The sequence below is a fragment of the Ixodes scapularis genome, unplaced genomic scaffold (genome assembly GCF_016920785.2).
Source record: "Ixodes scapularis isolate PalLabHiFi unplaced genomic scaffold, ASM1692078v2 PGA_scaffold4__175_contigs__length_147842914, whole genome shotgun sequence".
Classification (NCBI taxonomy): domain Eukaryota; kingdom Metazoa; phylum Arthropoda; class Arachnida; order Ixodida; family Ixodidae; genus Ixodes; species Ixodes scapularis.
The window spans coordinates 109,376,730-109,385,157 of record NW_024609879.1 but is presented as its reverse complement, the minus strand read 5'-3'; the positions used below and the strand labels follow the sequence as shown (position 1 = coordinate 109,385,157).

Genomic DNA, 8,428 nt, shown 5'->3' with positions numbered 1-8,428 from the left:
AATGCAAGTTTCACAATATGCAAACCCTTAGCGACATGGAATGTCTGCTGTTTACTTCTTACACTTTGCGGCCTTCATATTTACACTTCTGCTTATAAACCTCGAGGCAAGGGAGCACACAAATAGAAAGAAAAAGGGGGACCAGGCAACGAAGCGCAGAAAAACCTTGAAATTTTCATCGCTCGCTTCACTCCGTATTTGTCGCTAATCTAATCCAAAAAGACACACTCTATTTAAGGAAAGATTATGTTTACGTTTTGTTTTAAAAAAATATGCGCTCTTCAGTGGCTTCTCCGAGGCCGCCCCATTTCGGGCATGCGCTTTGAGCATTCATTGGACACGAGGGCTGCGATATCGTTCGGCGTGAACTCGGCGTCCAATCACAGGCTTCTGTCAGAAAGCGATGCGCAAGGTATGGCGGCCACCAGTGTAGTTCGATGGTGAAGATTCAAGCCAAAGTAAACTTCTTTTTTGTAGCACGTCCTTATTTAAGAACATCCGGTACGACTGTTCCACTCGACAAACGCTAGACAAAACAGAAGATGACGCAATGGAAAAGTTCCAAGGTTTAAGAAGGAAACTTGTAGTTATACATTCCAAATTAAGTCCTCCCTGTGGAGTTATAATCTAAGAATTGGCAACGATCTTTCCCTTCAAAGTCATATCATGCCTAAAAATCAGTATTTAGTAGCAATGAACGGTTTAAATATCGGCCTATTTCTATATTACCCAGGCATCAAGGAGAATGCTGGGAATGTAAGTACAGGCTCCGCACGCACTCGCCTTTCCCGCATAAAAGATTCAAAGTAAGTAACCAAAATAAAGTGTTGATGAACGCGAAGTGCAAAATGTTGTTTGTTTTAGGCTTTTGCTTTAGAGCACTTACTGCTGCTGCAGACGTCAGCACGGGCAGCGCGTGTAATTACACTCGCAGCTGCTGCGAGTGTAGTTTTGCGCCATTTGCGCCACATTGTGCCATGAGCGAAAGTCGGCTACATCTTACGCCAAAGTTCCATCTTGGCTAAGCATTGCGCCACGCATGCGCCGAGATGGGCAAAACAAAAAAAAAATATATATATATATATATTTCATTCTTGGTTGACCCTAATATTCAGAGACGTAGGAGGAAAGGAAAGCGGTAGAAGTCTGTATTTCACAGCGTCTTTACTCATCGTTTAGGTGGTTTCATCTTATGTCAGAACACAGTCGAAGGCCAAATAGGACGCCGATACGGGTCCTATTTGGACCCAAGATATTAATCTTATTTTTGGAATGCGGCGTAGTGCTTGAGGTTTACCTCACCTATGCCACGGGCTGGCTCGGCATTGCACTGCCTCCGAGGTCGGCCCACTTTTTTTTTCTTTTTTTTTCAGTGATCGGTGGCCGAATGGGCTAAAGCGCACACCCAGCTCGACGCGCGTAGAGCGAAAGCTCGCGCTGCAGAACCCAGGAATCCTGGGTTCGAGCCTCACCCCTGCCCGTTTCGATCAGGATGAGCATCGTACCGGCGTGCGGTCGTGTACCACTACTGCGTGGTGCGCGTTAAAGACCCCAGGCTATCGGTTGTACTGCACTGGCTAAATCGCTCATCTACAGCGTGTGACTCGTCGCAACTTTAATGGCTGACCAACTACACGCTGTATAAATATCCCCACAACCCCACATACAACACGAACACACATAGTAAAAGCGGAAGTCACAGGACATTCGCTGCATTTGATTGGTTTAATGGATGAAACAATTCGTACAGGAAGGTTGTCGGAGGCCTCGATGTCGCGCTTTGACGTTCTTTGGTCGACCCCATTGGCTCGTAGCGCCGGCTTGGCTTTAAATTAAGGTGAAAGGAAGTTGCAACATTTCTCGTCCACCCTGATGGCCGGTTGACGCGTTGTCGGCTTGATCGCCGACATCCTCTAAAGTTTCAGACGATGTCGGCGATGTCAGGAGCTAAAAGTAGCGAGAAAACATTGCAAAATATTAAAATGGCGGCTACTGCGACAAGACAGACGCAGGATCTTGTACTCCTGGTGTGATCACTCGAATATTATGAATGACGCATGCCTCCGTGGCGCGTCTCACCAGCCCACGTGCGTCGAGCTTCACCGCCTTGCACCGGAGTGCTAGGACTAGCAGCTGACATGGGTGAGCGTCTGGTTTGGTACGATATACATGTACATTACGCTCAGTAATATTACAGGTCCGCATTCGTTGGGTTCGATTATGTGATCTCGTTTTCAACTGCTGCGTTGAGAAAGAAAACAAAATACGCGGTGCTTTGTTTGAATAAACGTAGTTCCCGTGCAGCTGTCAGTCGAAAGAGCAGCAAACTTTCACTTCACTCTGGTTCAAACGCCGCTAAATAGCAGTTTCCCTTTTAAAGTGCAAAAGTAGGTTTTAATAATATTTGTGGGTGGTTGTTTTTGCAGTTATATATATATATATATATATATATATATATATTTACAGGCTAAATAAACTAACTGGTCTACAAGTGGGAGGGGATGGAGGCTTCATCCTAACTGAAGTATGATTTGCGCCCTCTTTGTTCTTATTACGAAAGGTGCCAAGCAATACGCTCCAGTATCAAAGAGAGACCCTCTGTTTTTATCAAATATAAACCCATTTAGCGATGCAGTATTTTTTTCTTTCAAGCGATATCTAACAGACGTTGGCATCTGTTCTAAAAGCGTCAATGGCTGCTGCAAACGAATGTATTGCCTGCCACAGAACCAACTCCAAAACGTCAAATGCCACTTTCATTCCTGGCAGCATGCTCCTTGTTTTTTAGGTAATTTAGCAAAATGTCTATTGTTTGAAAGACATTAAACAGTCGCTTCGGGAGTGAAGAACCAATATTTGATCAATTTAGTTCACAAATTGACGCACAATTTTACTCTAAACACAAATTGAATTTGTGTTTAGGTCATGATACTTCAATTTCTGCGCTAAATTTAGCGGCGAAACTGAATTGATATATAGGTCCCATGATGTCAGGCCACGTCACGTCAATTTCCCCGCCAGACACAGGGGGGAAACTGAATCTGTGTGTAAGTCACGTCACACAGACGCACACATACACACCCGAGCGTGCTTATACGCACACGACACACACGTATATATACACACACACAGGGACATACGCGCACACGCTCGCACGCACGCACACACAAACACATACATACACACACGCGTCCCCCCCCACACACAGACGCACACGCACATACACACAAATAAACACCGTCTCTGAGGCTACTAAGAGTTTAATAGAGTACCAATCTCCTTTTATAGGTACAACAAAACTCAGCCAACGTCAGAAAATCCCATCGCGAGATCAGTCTTTCCGTATACTCCAACAAAAGGGGGACAACATACACGTCTTACCACGTGTACTCTATAGGTTATCAAAGGCAGGCCTTGCTTTTGTCACCCTGTCGTTGAAAAAGTAAAAAAAAAAAAGACTGACCTCGTGATAGATTTTTGGATGTTATCTGGGAGTCTTGCACCTATAAAAGGAGCTTGGTGGTGGATAACAATCTTAGCTTTGACTCTGTACGTGTGGGTCCTCCTCTCTTCTGCGCCTTATTTCTTCTTCCATGGTTTCAGGATTTAGGGTGAAATATACCTTAAAGGGGCGATGTAACGATTTTTCTCATTTGCGCAAATACCGCTTAGAACAGACTCCTGACGTTAATGACTTATAAAACACGCGTTCGTTTTTCACCTCACGCAATCGATGTCGCAGAAAAAAAATTAAAGAAAAACGAGCAGCGTTCAACCCCTCAACTCGCTGCCAGAACAAGCGGCCACCTGATCTGGAGCCGGTTATATGCTGCAAATGCTGATCATAGCCACTTGCTGGGGTTGGCAAACACACAGGACACGCGCTGAGTTCTAGACATTGTTATGGTTCGGCTATTGTCGTCCTCGCAGCGATTGGCCACGGGCCACTACCCGAATGCTTGTCGAGCAGTCGACTATCACGAGCTCATATATCGAGTGCGCACGCAATGCTCGGATCCAATCTATGATATGCATTAAAATGTCGTCACTGGGGAATACTGCGATCCCCCAATTACGTCATAGAGTTTTGCGAAGGAGAGATTGAATTAAAACGCTCGATTTTGTCCTTGAAATTACACCGCAACAAAAGAGTTTCTGGGCCTGTGGCGTTGCGTGCAAGTATCCTTGAGTCCCACTAGTGCCGGGAAGTTCGTGTAAAGTGAAAAACATTCCAATTGCATGCCGTTGCACCGCCCTTTTAAAGGGACACGGCAAAGCGTTTCTGGACATTTTTCTTTTTTTGATTTGCATCGCGTTCGCTCGAGTGAGTGTGTGGGACTCTAACAACACATTAAAATATATTAAAGAAACACTTTTATGTATTTGAACATAACAGGCGAAATAAGTTCAACTTTTTGCGCAGATTTGCTATTGTTGATGACGTCATACGTCTGAACCAATAGAGAACCGAAACGACGAAAAGCCTGTAATGACCATGCGCGATCTTCCTAATTGTTGGAATTAACATCCAGTTATGAAGATGTGAACGCCCCACCAATTTACAAATGTTCAAAGCAAAAATTTGAACAAGAATCACACGCTTGAAAGGATAAAAATAAGTCATGTGCAGCCGTTCAGCCAGTCCTACCTGTAGAATACTACGTCGTCATTATCTGACGTTCTAGAGGCTAGACCAATGTTGCCACTGAACTCTCGTGTTTGACACTGGTGGACACGCCCTTCGAAGCAGTATTTTGCTTTTCTCCGTCCCTTTGCAGTACCCCTTTAAGAAAGGCAGGGTCGTGGTCACGTTTCTCGCTCGCTGATGGGTTCTACCGTCTTCTTATCGTCGAATTCTGCTATAGAAGTGGCTGCAGAACGATGATAAGGTACTTGGGATTTGACGCGCTTTGCGTTTGTTAACCCATCGGGGACTCAAATTACGTTAACATTACACGCCTGTTCCGGTAATGTACAGCGTGTGTCTCCCCCCGCTTTCCGTCCAACAAAAAAATTTAAAATGCAAAAGGTAAAAAAAAAAAACGCAACTTGTCTTTACCTTTAAGATAAACTGCGCATCGCATGACGATCATTCTCCGCCCATATGTAGCGCTAGCAGTTTCGAACCAGATGCGAAGGTTTCGGAACTAACCGTTATTTTATTCAAAACATATTAAGTTAAAAGTGATTTTCTAAAACTAAATTTAACAGAAAATTGGGGACAGTTTTCGCCTGCTTCGCGGTAACTGGTGCCATTCAACTCCAAGTATTTCGGAGCTCCGATAGTAGTCATTTTTCTGTTAAAAATATCAGAAAAATCACTTTTATAACCTTCGATTAAGACAAGGGTTAAAATGCCTTCATGTGCGCTTTGCTTGGGGAGGTGGCATCTCGCCATTTTGTCCCACGCGTTTATTTTTTTTTTTTTTTTTGTTCAGAAGAGCGTGAAAGAACGTGTCCTTGCACGCGTTTGTCGTGCTGACAGTACTATGGCGACATTTTGTTTTAGGGGCGAAGCTCCTTAGGGTTTAACCTTGTCCGTCCGGCGTCCGTCCTCACATCGATCGTGCTGGTGCTCGTGCTCGTGCTCGTGAGCTCACGTGCTCGTGTAGAAAAAAAAAGTGATGAAAAAAGGAAAAAATGTTTGCGTAGTCGACAGGATTCGAACCTGTGCGGGGAGACCCCAATGGATTTCTAGTCCATCGTCTTAACCACTCAGCCGCGACTGCGGTTTTTTTTTTTTATTTATTTCTTTATTGCAACGGCCACGACTGCGGGACGAGAAGGGGGCTTTGAGATGTGGTAGTAACTCAAGAGCTGGGGTTTCTGTCATGGATGAAACGTTGCATGTAGCCGCTCAATGTCTATACAGGAGAGGGCGCTGCGGTCAAATGCGTATATAATCGCGTTAAACGTTTCATGCATTGGCTCAACGTTTATAGGCGAGAGCGCGCTGCGGTCAAATGCTCAAATGCGTATATAACCACGTTCCATACCACACATTCTCTTTCTGACATGGATGAAAACAAACGAAAAGCTCGGCATGCTGCGGCTCAGTGTATCAGCACCACCAGAGCTTCGCCTCAATCAACAACATTCACCACGTGGAGAGGCGGTCAATTTTTTTTCGTCGATTTCTTTGTATTTTTCTCGTGAACGCGTGCTGTCGGCATCAGGTACTGCAATGGGTGGCATCACCCTAAACAGAAGGACATTGAGGCACCCTAACAAGGGTTATACTCTGCTCACCCTTAAGCTCAGACTGCAGCCAAAGCTACAAGCCCGAGCTAGCCCGCGCTCCTGGCTTTCGGACGTGCATTTCAATCAATCAATCAAATCTTTTTATTCTCCAGAAATTCTGGACGGGAGCCTAGGCAAAACGTTGTTCAAGAACAGCTTGACTGGGCTCAGGCTCTCCCGTTTACAGGCAGCAGCATTCAATAGAAAAAAAATGAATACAAAAGTACGCACACATTAGATACATAAAAATAAATACTACAATTCATTTAAAAATTTGAAAATACAACAAAAACCAACTAAATAAGATACGACAAGATGTCTTTCTTGCTAGCCGAAGATATATCTATGTTCTTGGTGAGACATGTATTTAACAAGGATGGAAGAATATGGCGCAGGGATTGCAGATTATAGTTTGTACGTGACCGAGGGATAGCCCAAAACTGTACGACGTGTGCTGACGATGCTGAGTCTTTCAGTTAATTGCGAAATACAATATAAGAATTCATTAACTGATGCCGGTGCAAAACGAATGGAACACATCAAGCGGTATTCATACAAATGTTTAATAGGAAGGATATTATACTTAGTAAACAGAGGTTCAGTGTGATCAACAATAATGTACTTCCGCAATGTGTCGTAAGACCTTTTTTCTGGAGCAAAAATAATGTATTTATATTTGTTTTAGTTGTAGTAGCCCAGATGAGATGACAGTAATTCAAATTGGACTGAAATAATGCGTGAAATATTTTTAACTTAACATGACGTGGCAAAATACCACGACAACGAGCAAATACACCGACAGTACGAGACAGTTTAGAGATCAAAAAGTTTACATGAGCGTCCCATGTCACGTGTTCCGAAAAGTATACACTTAATATTTTGTGCTGGTTAACGATTTCTATTTGCGAATCGCCATGTAGAATTGCGGTATAAGTTAAGATAGACTTATTTACAGATATAAAAATAATTGCTTTGCATTTCTTCGCATTAATCTTGAGCGCGTTAGCCTCCCACCATAAAAGAAGTTCTGAAGAACAGAATCTGCGCGTCATATCAATTCGTCAGCACTATCTGCAGAAAAAAAAAAGGCTTGTATCATCGGCATAAATGATGAACTGTGCTTGGTTATCAACGCTTACAATGTCGTTCATGTAAACATTAAACAGAAAGGGCCCAAGTATACTTCCTTGAGGTACCCCACAAAGAACGTCTTGAAAAGAGGAAGCATGATTATTAATGACAAGAGACTGTTTACGAGCTTTTAAGTATGACTCAATTAGCTTATGGGGTACGCCACGAACACCATAGTACTCTAGTTTTGCCAGCAATGTTTTATGATTTAGCACGTCGAAAGCTTTAGAAAAGTCGATGAACACTCCTAATGTAAGCAAACTTTTTTCTATACTTTGTAATATAATTTTTTTTTTTTGCAGCAGTAAATCTGTCTCGGTGGATTTACCTTTCCTAAAACCAAATTGAAATTCTGTTAATGCAGACTGTTTAAAAAAAGTCATTGAGGCGCATAAAGATAATTTTTTTCAAGTGCCTTAGAAAACACAGGTAGCACCGATATAGGCCTGTAGTTGGTGACAACGTTTGAGTCACCATGCTTTATGTATTACTGAAACTTTAGCCAATTTCATATTAGTGGTAAATTTACCTGACGATAAGGAGAGGTTATATATGTGTGTTAGGCAGGGTACGATGATATTCATCACGAATTTGACAGGTTTCAATTGTAGTTCATCAACATCTGTGCTTTTACTGTTCTTAAGTCCTAGAACAATGTTAAATGTCTCTTGGTCGTCAGTTGGGGCTAGAAAAAAGGTATGGCTACTACGCGTGAGCTTCAAAAGGGCACCGTCATTATAAGGTTTGGACTACAAATTTAAAAAAAAAACCGTGTTGAAATATTCCGCCAAAGGCACACCAGACATAACTTGGCCATCAATTTTTAATTCGCCTATGCGAGGAGGAATGTTACTACGATTCAGGACTTCGTTTATCATTTTCCATACAATATCAGGGCGTTTATTAGTAGCATCTTCGAACATGCGCTTATAGTACAACGTCTTCGCTTTCCAGAGTTCAGACGTCAGGACGTTCCGAATTTTTTTTTAAATTAAAAGCTTGTTATTTCTTGATGTGAGAAACGATTTGTATAGGCGCAGGCTTTCTTTTGCATCAT

General features: G+C 42.9%; 1 non-coding gene across 1 annotated transcript; it reads left to right on the top strand.

Annotated features, from left to right (window-relative positions):
* The first annotated feature begins 1,160 nt into the window (after positions 1–1,160).
* Positions 1,161–1,356, top strand: LOC115311856. The gene has a single exon (XR_003917111.3). It is a non-coding gene; the product is annotated as a U2 spliceosomal RNA (small nuclear RNA).
* The last annotated feature ends 7,072 nt before the right edge of the window (positions 1,357–8,428 follow it).